We start from the raw sequence: 12963 nt of genomic DNA, 5'->3' as shown, positions 1-12963 counted from the left end.
TCAGAAATTATTTGCGAGATCATTGCAGCCTGATTATTAGCCTATATTTAAAGCCTAACATCTCTGGTGTGGTTTTGACGATCAGAAAAGTAATTTTCCTTAGCTATACTGAAATAGGCTAACGATGTCAAGCGCTTCTGTGAGGTTAGGGTGGGCGCAGTGGACTCGGAGTGCTGTAGCGGAACATTGGAATTTGTGGCTGCCCAGGACTTTTCTAAAACTTCTCGCTGGGGGGGGTGAGAAATCGTCGGACATCCATTATTTTTGTTATTCAGCACCCCTGGTCAAAAATAGGTTCCCGCGCGCCTGGGGATGTTCTCCAATGTAATGAACTCGCCTTCATCATCAGATTCAGGTCATCTGCAATCCGCTGTGCTTTGTCCATCTCCATTCCAATTGTAAACAAACAGCATGCTGGTTCAGTAAGTAGCCATGAGGTTACTTCTAGCATACAGCTGATTGGCCAACAAAACAAAAGAGCGCTAATAGTCATGCCCAATTCAAACACTGGTTTACTTCCTGAAACTTAACCATTTTCAAAGACAAAATATACACTTTTAAAGCAACCAATGCTGTTATCTGAAACATGGAATTGCTTCTTTAGGACTTCAACTTGCACATTCTGCAAAAAAACGAAAATAACTAATTTTGGAAGAAAAAAACTTTAAAGTCGTTTTTCGCAACTTGAGCCTGGTTTTGCCATGCCTGGTCACAAATGTAAATGTATTATTCTTAATACATTTACATTTGTGTGCTATTCTTAATTCTGATCACACTACATGAACTTGCATACGGTATACTATTTGGTATCACAGGGGCCAAATTGTTTTTTACTATATATTTTCAATATGCTAAATGTTTGGGATAAAAAAAGCTTTTTTGCAGTGCTTCCATAGTTCCTTGAAAAAAGTATTTTGAGTATTTTCAAAATACAAAAATACAGTATTTTATTTTGATAGATAATATGGTTACTGTATTTTGTATTTTATTTTGAAATATATAGATAGATAGATAGATAGATAGATAGATACTATTGATCCCCAAATGGAAATTCAAGGTCTCAGTAGCATCCAGACATCACACACAACATGCACTTACAGCAGAAAAAGTACATACATACATACATATAGAAAAACTCCACTGTACAATAGAGACAGTAGAATATAAACATGATACTGAAATACTAAATATACTATATAAACTAAATCAAATATCAACAGTGTGCTTAAGGATGATCAAAGCATGACAGGGCAGGGACTGAGCCTGTAATTCAGAGTGCAGCTGAGGATGATTGCTTCCTTGTTGTCCCTGTCAAGGGTGCCATGATGGTCGTGGACCCCTCAACAGACACAAGCAAGGTGCAATATACAGTTGAAAGGGTGGGGATAGTAATATGGACAATAAGAGAATAATGCATAATGTAGACAAGATAATATACACACAACTATGTCAGTGCAAGAACAGGTTGAGGTAAAAGGGTTACAGCCAAGTATTGATTATAAGGTAATTAAGCATCAAGTACGGCCACAGTCCAGGAGGGAGGGGTTGTGCAAATGTGCTAATATAGCATGTAAACAGACTATGCAGAGAAGTCTATCCCTCCTCTACCCTTAAGTGAAGCGTTGAACAGTTCAATGGCCCTGGGGACAAATTACTTCCTCAGTCTGTCAGTTGTGCATGACAGTGAGCGAAGTCTTCAGCTGATCAGGCTCTTCTGCTTCACAATAGTGCTTTGGAGTGGATGACATTCATTGTTCAAGATGCTAATCAGTTTGTTCAGGGTTTTTTTTAATCCGATATTGAAGTGATGCACTCCAGTTCGGCTCCCACGACAGAGCCAGCTTTCCTTACCAGCCTATCTAGTCGCCCAGCATCCTTCTTCTTTGTGCTTCTTCCCCAGCCTACCACAGCATAGAAGAGGACTCTGGCAACAACAGACTGGTAAAACATCCTGAGGAGCTTACTGCAGACATTGAAGGACCACAACCTCCTCAGGAAGTACAGCCAAAGTCCTTTTAGGCAAGTCCCTCCACTCGGCGGCCATATTGCAATGCTTTTTGGGCACTCATCGGGCATCCTATTCGGCAGAAATGCATGTGCGCAAGGCTTTACGACACCAATCTTGCTCTAGCGGCGAGTTCACAACACATGATTGGCACGATGTCTTCACAACACACCACATGATTGGCTCAATGTATTCACATGTCGACGTTTTGCCGAGGAAGGAGTGGGATATGTGTAGACAACGGCGTTACAAACTAGCCCCATGCATTTCTATGGAGGATTTTTTGAGTGCTGTATCTCCACATTAGAAAGTCTCTGGTACAGTCTGCCCTGCCCTTTCTTGTAGAGTGCTTCAGTATTGGCTGACCAGTCCAGTTTATTGTCCAGTTGTAAGCCCATATACTTGTAGGTGTTTACCACCTCCACATTGACCCCATCAATGGAGACTGGTAGCAGAGTGGGCTTTGACCTGTGGAAATCCACCACCATCTACTTGGTCTTTGAAGTGTTGAGTGGAAGGTGGTTTAGTTTGCACCATTGCACAAAGTCCTCCAGGCTCCTGTACTCCTCTTGTTCGTCCCTGATACACCCCACAATTACAGTATCATCAGAGAACTTCTGCATGTGGCATGACTCAGTGATGTAACAGAAGTCAGATGTGTACAGGGTAAACAGGACTGGCGAGAGCACAGTTCCCTGTGGAGCTCTGGTGCTGCTGATCACAGTGTCAGAGAGACAGTTCTTCAGTCTCACAAACTGTGGCCGCACGGTCAGGTAATCTGTAATCCAGGATACCAGGTGAGCGTCCACACCCATTTTCAAGAGCTTGTCTCTCAGTCTGAGGGGTTGGATGGTGTTAAAAGCACTTGAGAAATCAAAGAACATGATTCTCACAGCACTTTCCCCCTTGTCTAGGTCAGAATGTGTCCTGTGTAGGAGATAAGTGATGGCATTGTCCACGCCCACTTTCTCCTGGTATGCAAACTGTAGCGGGTCTAGTGCATGGCGTACCAGGTACCAGTGCGCAGGACCAGTCGCTCCATTGTCTTCATCATGTGTGATGTTAGAGCGACAGGCCTGTAATCATTAAGCTCCATTGGGTGTGACTTCTTAGGGACAGGGGTGAGACATGATGTCTTCCACAGTGTTGGTACTCGTCCGAGACGGAGAATCAGGTTGAAAATGTGCTTCAGTGGCTCCCCCAGTTCAGCAGCACAGACCTTAAGCAGCCTTGGACACAGTCTGTCCGGCCCGGCTGCCTTCCTAGGTCGGAGTTTCTTCAGCTGTCCATTGACCTGATCTGGGGTTGCTGGTTCGATCCACGACCAGTAGGAAAAATGTGGGCGAGGGAAGTGGTTGAGCACTGCTCTCCCATGCCCACATCATATTATTAGTGTGTGCTTCACTTCGCTGTGTTCACTGTGTGCTCTGTGTGTTTCACTAATTCACGGATGGGATAAATGCAGAGAACAAATTCCTTGTATATGCAAGTATACTTGGCCTCTAAACCTGATTTACATCTCAGGAAGCACAGTTCTAAATTTGGTGAAGCCAGATTTTATCTCTGTTATCTCTATATCTGTTTTTTTCTGTCTCTGCAGTAAACTAGCCTAGTTGCTTATCTTGCACTGATGCACTGTAAAACTCTGAGCAAGACATGTCATCTCACGCTATTAGGCTATCAGCATATACATGATTCAGTGGCTCAAACGAAAAGTGCATTCTCTGTTGGGATAGTGATGACAGACAAATCGAGATAGTGGGGTGCCTAGGCACTTAGTCATTTCAAATTGATGCAAAAGTTTCAATTTCATTTCCAAATGGAAGATAGGGGTCTATAGAACAATTTTGGTTCAAGGGCCAAGTAAGCTTATCAAGAAGTTACTCTCCAATTAGAGTAATGGGAAATGTAGATGTCCCATTAAAATGAATGGGATTTTTTGGATGTAGGCAAAAGTGTACAACCAGTACCAGTACACCAGTACATTTTGGTCTCTAAACTGATTCTACCATATAAATAATATATTTCCTGAAAGCTTATACCCTCAGGATGTGATGTGATATGACATGAGGTATGTCTCACCTTCTCATTATTATGCAGTCCATAATAATAAATTGGCCATTGGCAAATTGGGGGTATGGCTGACAACATTTAGCCCAGCACCATAGATGTAACAGATAAGACCTCATAAACCATATATTTTCTTGAAAGCTTATACAATCAGGATTCAAACTAAAAACATGTTTAACATGTCCCACCCCACCCCATAACATATTATATATTAATATATTATGTTGGGGGGAAAAACAAATTATAAAACATAAGTTGGGACAGATCCCACTTACCCTCCTGTGCTCACAGGCCTGAAGGTATTGGATGTACACCCTTATTGATAATACCCAATGCAATATATATTTTGTGGGGGATTTTAATCATGCTTCTCTCTCTGCAACACTACCAACTTTTCAGCAATATGTTAACTGCCATACTAGAGAGAATAAAACACTGGACTTGCTTTATGCAAACACTAAGGGTGCCTACAGCTTCACTGCCCTTCCTCCACTGGGTAGATCTGACCATAGCCTGGTTTATCTTACCCCAACATATACACCTGTTGTTAAGGAACAGCCTGTGATCACACAGACTGTTAGGGAGTGGTCTCAGGTAGTGACTGAAACACTTCAAGGTTGTTTTGAGGCTACAGATTGGGATGTACTCAAGCCCCATGGTGATGACATCAATTCCATGACTGATTGCATAACTGAGTACATCAATTTCTGTGTGGATAACATCGTGCCTACCAGGACAGTGCAGTGCTTCCCTAACAACAAGCCATGGATAACCAGGGACCTAAACAGTGCTTAACAGAAAGAAGAGGGCCTTCAGGGATGGGAACAGAGAGCTACTGAGGAGTGTGCAGAAGGAACTGAAAATAAAGCTGAGGGAGAGCAAAGAGGCATATAGGAGGAAGCTGGAGAATAAACTCCAGCAAAACAACATGAAGGATGTGTGGTTGGGAATGAAGACCATCACTGGGTTCAAAGCGAAAGGGGCTGAGGCTGAGGGAAACCTGAACTAAGCCAACAAGCTGAATGTGTTTTTTAACAGGTTCAGCACAGGACCCACTGCTTCCCCCTGCCCCTCAAATCCACCACCCCTTCAGCTGCATCCTCAAACCTCCTCGACCCTCTCGATCACCACCATGGACTGCAACACAGCGCCATTAGCAACCTCCTCTGCTTTAGGAAATACAGGGCCCTCCTCTACCTCCCCTATCAGCCTGTATGTTTCCAAGAGCCAGGTAAAGAGGCAGCTGGAGAGTCTGTGTGAGAGCAAAGCTGCAGGCCCAGATGGCATAAGCCCCAGGGTCCTGAAGGCCTGTGCAGAACAGCTATGTGGGATTCTACAGTGCCTATTCAACACAGCCTGTGTCAGATGAAGGTTCCAGTGCTGTGGAAAACATCATGCCTTGTTCCAGTACCCAAGAAGTCTTCTCCATCAGTCCTCAATGATTACAGACCAGTGGCATTAACATCACACTGCATGAAAGTGCTGGAGAGATTGGTGTTGGCACACCTCAGACCTCAGGTGACCACCTCAATGGACCCACTGCAATTTGCCAATCAACGTGAGGTTGGTGTTGAAGATGCCATCATCTACCTGCTTTAGCGAGCCCACAACCACCTGGATGAAGCTGGTAGTGCAGTGAGAATAATGTTCTTCGACTTCTCCAGTGCCTTCAACACCATACAACCTGTTTTGCTGAGAGAGAAGCTACAAAGGATGCAGGTGGAGACATCCATAACATCATGGATTGTTGATTACCTGACGGAAAGACCACAGTTTGTACGGATGGGAGGATGTGTGTCCGAGAAGGTGGTTAGCAGCACAGGAGCACCGCAGGGGACTGTACTCTCTCCTTTCCTCTTCACATTATACACCTCGGACTTTCAGTACAACTCTGCAACCTGTCATCTGCAGAAATACTCTGATGACTCTGCAGTTGTAGGGTGTGTGAAGGATGGGGGAGGATACTGAGTATAGAGAACTGGTGAACAGCTTTGTGGCATGGTGTGGAAACAACCACCTACTCTTAAATGTGGCCAAGACCAAAGAGATGGTAGTAGACTTTAGGAGGGCTAGGACAAAGTTGAACACTGTCTCCATCATGGGGGAAGAGGTGGAGGTAGTGGATCTGGGTGTACATCTGGATAACAAACTGGACTGGAAGTGCAACACTGAGGCTGTTTATAGGAAGGGACAGAGCAGACTATACTTCTTGAGGAAGCTTAACCAGTCTGCTGTTTCTAGTACCATTTTCTTTGCAGCCATCTGCTGGGTTACCAGTATCAAGGCAAATGACACCAAAAAACTCAACAAGTTGATTAAAAGAGCTGGCTCTGTAATTGGAAGTACACTTGAACCCCTAGAGTTAGTTGTTGAGAGAAGGATGTTGCAAAAGCTCCTTAAAGGAATTATCCGGAGTAAAATGCACTTTAGATCGATTTACGGATGATTGGGAGTACATACGTTGAGTTGACATCCAAATCATGTCATTCGGATGTGTTTTGAGAAAGTTCGATGTTACCGATTTTAGTCAAAGCTCGTTAGCGTGGAAGTGAGAAGGGCATATTATTTCGCCGCTACAAAACGCTATTTTTATACCTCTTCTACAGTTCCAAACAACATTGCACTTACGTGGTAGTGAGTAGAGGGTCCCTAAAGCCAAACCGAAGTATCCCGAGGTCTTTATGTGGTCGAATAGAGAGTCCAGAATGAATTTCATCAAGCCAGTACCTTTCCGGAAATGTTGCCATCTTTGCTGCCATCTTAAGGGGAAAGTCCGTAGGAGTCGATTGCCAAGTGTGCTCTGGAAATTCACAATTTCGTCGCCGTTTAAAAAAAAGAAAAACATAGTCCAGTCCATACAACTTCATTTCAATTTCAAAAGAAATACTGGACTATGTTTTTTTTTTTTTTTTAAACGGCACAGGCCTGTGAATAATAGCCATACATGCATGGGTGGGACATGTCAAAAATGGTTGTAGGTCAAATGCTTAGGGCATACAGTGGGCAGTACTTCGATTTGGCCAGCTTCCCTTGCGGTCCGCCGCGCGGGATCACGCGGTATCACACGACTTTAATTTGTATTTTTCCAGTGACGCTGCAACGACGCTGCAACAACCCAAACAACCAGCAGATGTCTAAAGTGAGCAGGGTGTCTCGTAAAAAGAAATGGAGCCTGGAAAACCCTACACAGACTTAACTACAGACTTTAGCAGACTGGTTTAGAAATAATTTAATAGCCAGAAATATGCCTGCCCTGCCCAAAGAAATATTTGGTTAACGGCGAGTGAATCCCGTTTGCAGCCGTAGAAGAAACGCAGGACAAATTAAACATTCTGGTTTTCTCCGAGTGCAACGATGATAGACAGACATCATTTGGACAAAATATAGAGCATATTAACCTCCATTGCTCAGCCAAATGCCTTCCTGTTACGTCCTGTTATTACAGAGTTACAGGCGATAAACGATTTTTGATGGTCACAAGTTTACTTCATTAGCGGTTTATTTTTTTGATTATTAAAGAGTGTTTTTCATTTAAAGGTTTGACTTCGTGCTTATTTAGTAGAGCATTTAGTGCTCTCCCCAATCCTAGACGTTCACATGCATGTTTGTTTGTAATGGATGCAACCGCAAGATATGCGTTTGACAGCAATGAGTTGTTAACAGACATGAACCAAGACATATAGCCCAGCAGCAATCTAGGGACTGATCGTTATTTATTGAAGGGGCCACCGGAGGAATTTTGAGTGCTTCAGTCAAAAGTTGCATGACCCTCCCTTGCCTGCTAGAAATGGTTCAATGACCCTCCGACAGAATTGTCAAAAAAGACATGACCCTCCACTGCCAATTGTCGCTGTCTTCCGCCCGCGCTTGCGCCACAAAGACACACTTAAATCAATCTTTCCCGGGAGCTTGCATGCTACCAGTCCTTCCTTTTCAAATGTGTTGCACCTGTTTGCACAATTTCACAAATAATCATATCTGATTAATAATATGACAAATAATCCCTGTGCACGGGGACCGAAACAATGCATGCCAACTTTTTCCGTGTTTATCACTTATTTTAACTTTCCCCCCACTGTCTTGTCGTTTTAATGTATTCCCGTAGAATATCCCATATTTTAATACTCTCATAACATTAGCCCTGCCATCGGGCCTGTCTTTGTGTTGCCCTGTTGCTACCCCCTTGCCCTTCCAACGAAACAGATGTCTTCAAATCATCGTTTTCCTTGCTTGAAGGCGAACTTAAAGTGATGTTAACCTATTTAAGTTTAATGGAGTGATTGTCGTGAGAGCACGATTCATTGGCGCTTGCATGTTCGGCCGTATGTCTACGTGTGCACCTGCCTACCATCAGGCTACTCAGCTACTAGAGAAAGAATTTCCCCTGTTTGTATGTTCACTCCAAGTTGGCCTACCATAATTTACCAACTCTGCACTGTAGACCCTAAACTGGCTATTTATATTTTTCTGTGAAATAAGCAAATGTATTTGTTCAACTTTATGAAGCAGAATTACGCACTAGGCTACTTGGAACGTAACACATTTGACAAAGGACAGATGTATGTTGCTAGTGACAAAATATTAACTTTCAGTGTTTTACGATGTCTTTGTCATGGGGAAGTGTTCTTCCCCATGCATTTATTCTAGGCTACTGTCAGTGACTGCCGTGAGAGAAGCAGGTTCTGTGTTTCGTTCATTTCAGTGACTGAGGCGAGAGAAGCGGGGTCTGTGTTGTGTTAATTTATTTTCATTGGGCATGCCCTGCCTCATTGAAACAATGAGTGCCGCGCGTTTGTATGGTTATATTGCTTGACAGGGGGGGATCCCAAGCAGCTTCCAGCCATAAGGCTACTTTGAGAACATTTCCTAATTTACCCGACACTAATATTCAAAATGTTGACAACTATTTCGGCATTGCCTATAAGCAGTTTAATTAAATGTAATGTTAGTTGTAAACAAACGGGCTACTTGGTGAGGCTTGGCCTCACAGATGCGCTCATGCCTTAGATGGCAAGAAAAATCTTCACGATATAGGCCTATTAACTGACCACCTGATTCACGTTGGCTGGGGGGCAGGGGGGGCCATCAGACATTTGTGCCCAGTTAATCCGGCCCTGCCCCCAACAAATCACACCTTCCCACCTCTGTGACAGCTTAAAAGAAGTCGAAAGGACTCCTAACTCACAGACCTATTCACAAACCAGTTTTGTGGCATTTCACCATGTTTTGAAATCCTGCGGCTACAGGAGCTTCCAATCGTGAGGAAGCAATTTTGCACTGTAGGCAATAACTAACAGGCAATAACGCCACCGACAACAACCAAAACTAGGCTACTCATTGTCAACATGTAAATTAAATGTAACATTATTGTGAATCAAATTAAAATGTTCTCTTTTGCAAACGTAGGCATAGTAACAGATTAATTTAATAATGTTACAAAGATACTACATCAATCCCTATGTTTCATTAGGCTACTAGGCTATTTGCTTTGCCTTACTCTTGATTAATTTAGGCTAGGCCTTTTTATTCAGTTATTCATCATCTTCCGTCCTTGTGTAGCGCACGCATTCTCAGACCTGTCACCTGTCACTCATCATCGTAAGGGAGGTGTTTGGAATCATGCCCGCGTTACAATCATCAGCCAATCAAGGTGGTCACTTCAGTCAAGCTCGTGCATGAGTAATAACGTCATCCATAGCAACGAAGACTCACTCACTCCAAAGATCCTTGATTGCTCCGCTCTGCTTTAACCCTCTCTGCTCACTCTTAGTCAAAGATTCTAGAGCGCTCCGCTCCAGAGCTGGGGTAGAGCTGGGACGGAATATTACCGCAATACCGCGGTCACGTGACGCCTACCGCAGGTCTGAGCTTGTCACAGTCATCACCGCAAAAAAAAAAAAAAAATTCTGTGAAACATTCATGTACCCGCCTGCAGAGGTCTTAAACTGGCTGCATAACGTGATTATTTCTGAGATTCTAATACGTTTTCAACCATGACATATGTACAATTCCGGGTTGAAAACATAGCAGAATCTCAGAAATAATCACGTTATGCAGTCAGTTTAAGACGTCTGCAGGCGGGTACATGAAGTCGAATCCCACTATGCCTGCACATGATGTGTGCACGTATGTAATGTTGTGATGTGAAATGTGATGAACCATCTTATGACATTGATTCTCAGAGAACCACAGTTACATTAAGTAGGCTAACCTTCCGTTTTCAAAACAAAACAAACAAAACTTATCATCAAAAGATGATGCAAACCCGACCTTTCGCGTTTGTGTTGGGGAGCGCAATGTTCCAACATTTCATTTGTTTAGTAGGCCTAGCCTATACACGGGTTTCCAGTTTACTAACAAAACTAGATGCACGCACATGGGGCAGAAGACGCTTGGTGGCCGTCCACAACGTTATAAACTTATAGTCGGCTGCTAAATAGTAAGCTACAATCTGAATTTTTGTATACCCCTGTTGTCTCAATGATAATAACATCTCATTTCAGACAATATTTCAGAGTTTGCCGTTCATTTGCATTATTAATATAACATCGTATTTTGTCATTTTTGGCGAAGACATGCATTCCGTTAGGGATATTGAACATATTGAACATTCTCTAACCATCGTGATTTCGAATTGGTGCCGTTTTCAGCACAAAAACTAATTTTATTCTTTTCATGGACAGCACTGCTCTATGCTGTTCTATGGTGCTTTCTGCCTCATAGTTGCGCACGCATGTTTTCGTGACGTTGCATAGAAATCCATGTATGCGAGAGTAGGGGAGAACTGGCACAGTCTTAACACTTTTCTATTCTCTCCGTTCAAACTTGATTTACATAAAGCTGTTAAACGTGAAAGCTGTGAAATTTGGCCAGAAAGGAGTCATACATGTTTACTCCATGAAAGAATTAAAAAAATATGTTCTAGTTTGTTAAGAATTTAACTTAACAGCGACATGTAGGCCTAGGCTAGCAGGACCTACCTTTGTTACAACCTGACGCAGCCAAAACTTGCGGTAGCCTACTGTTGTAACATTATCATAAGCGTCATGAATGTAACAGTTCTAAAATCGTGATAGCCTTGTTGATAAACTGCTTATTTCTTTTATGTCTGAAGGATTTGGTCCAGTGATCTTTGAAGTTGCTGCGGCTGTCTAAAGTTTAATTGGCTGTGATGGCTGATGGCGGCACAAAATTCATAGATTCATAACTCGTAATCAGATTTATTTATTTATTTATTTATTTGGGGGGGGGGGGGGGGGGGGGGGCATCCATACCGTCCCAGGCTAACACATAATTGCGCTAGCCTAGCAGCTGTGACCTCTGCAACTAGAAGGACTAGATGTTCACCCAACTGATTATGGGCTGCATAATGAGCAGAGATGTTAGAGAAATAAAGTAGGCTAGAAGATACTTTAGAAGTAGAAGAAATAACAATAGAAGTAGAAATACTTAAGTGCAGTATTTAAGTATGAATGGGGATATCTGTACTTTACTTCAGTTTTTATTTTTCTTCCTACTTTTACTTTTGCTACTTTTGCTACTTTTGCAATGAATAAAGACATAGTGACAGACCTAAGGCCTAGCAAATATAGCTATAAGACATAGCACACCAAGGCCTATGTAGGCTGCTGTAAGGAGCTGAAATAAATAAAAATTCTAACTGCTTGCTTTTCATTAGGCCCTAATAGCACTTTTGTAGGCTTATAGTGGAGTGTAATGGAGTGTAAAAAATGAATGGCAGCCATCAGGGGCGGATTAAGGTGGTCATGGACCCCTAGGCTACATTTTCTGTGAGGCCCCCCTCCCACAAAATGGCCTATATAAAGCCATTTATAACATTTATTTATAACATACCACCAGATACTCATACTACATCATTGTAATGTTGGTACAGCAACAGCTTAACACCAAACAGGCCTATTCACACTAGGCAGCATCCTTAAAGAACAGCAATTGAACCACCAACTACTCACACATAAGACAAGCAACAACTGGCCTAGACCTACTTACATCAGGCAGCATCCTAAAATGCAGCAATTGAACCACCAAATAGACTACTCACAGACAAGACATCCGTGCAGACAACTTCCTTACAGCAACAACCAACATTGTAGCTAGAATCAGTGTAATACGGGCTCGAGTGGCTTTATTGCTTTTCTAAAACTGTTAGTATTACCTGGCAACGTTTCATAAAGTAAAAGCACAGCAACTAGAAATGGAACCTATTTATTCATAGATATTCACTCTTCCGCCAAGAAATAGCCTACATTTCCTCTATCTGAATGGTTGCAAAGAAACGTCGAGACGCAGCTACTTTAACTTTTGTATCAAGTTATGGTAGCGCAGTAAAACGAAATGCGGTCAAGGTGTAGCCTATGTTTATGCTGCATTTTACGCGATTCAGCCAATCACAATCAAGGACTGGAACTATCAGTTTTAGAAATGCAATAGCCTATTCCTAGCCTACCTTTAGAAGTTTTTCTTCATTGTTTTTTCAAATCAAATTCGTGCAGAATATAAATGGACATCAGACAGTTGTTTCAATCTGCGTTGGCTCATTGGATCTTTTCGAGTCCCGGTTTTGAGAAAGAGCGCTCTCCGCTACTGGCAAGTCGCGGTGCTCTTCCGATCTGAATGTGCATTGACATTCCCGCTGTCATTAGGGCGTAGGTTTGGTCTCAGCTTTGGTGAGACACATCCCCAACTCCTGTTGTCACAATACCAACATTATTGTTTCAATACCAATACTAAGCGAAGAATCTCGATTTCGATACTTTTGCGATTTTTTAAAATTTGATTTGGTTTGTGTAATTTGTGAGATCATTCACATCAGTGTCAATCATAGAATTTGATTAACCCTCCACACACACACATACACACACATAGAA

At 42.6% G+C, this 12963-nt stretch overlaps 1 protein-coding gene across 1 annotated transcript in view; it reads right to left on the bottom strand.

The window, feature by feature from the left end:
* The window catches only part of LOC121680371 (alpha-2,8-sialyltransferase 8E-like), a 40830-nt gene extending 28128 nt beyond the window's left edge, over positions 1-12702 (bottom strand). The window contains exon 1 of the mRNA XM_042059730.1: positions 12543-12702. The gene's annotated coding sequence lies outside the window, so the exon portion shown is untranslated. The remainder of the gene's footprint in view (positions 1-12542) is intronic.
* Positions 12703-12963: the final 261 nt, after the last annotated feature.

Source organism: Alosa sapidissima, chromosome 13 (genome assembly GCF_018492685.1).
Source record: "Alosa sapidissima isolate fAloSap1 chromosome 13, fAloSap1.pri, whole genome shotgun sequence".
In the NCBI taxonomy this organism is placed as follows: domain Eukaryota; kingdom Metazoa; phylum Chordata; class Actinopteri; order Clupeiformes; family Clupeidae; genus Alosa; species Alosa sapidissima.
The sequence above is the reverse complement of the archived record's forward strand: the minus strand, read 5'-3'. Positions and strand labels throughout refer to the sequence as shown.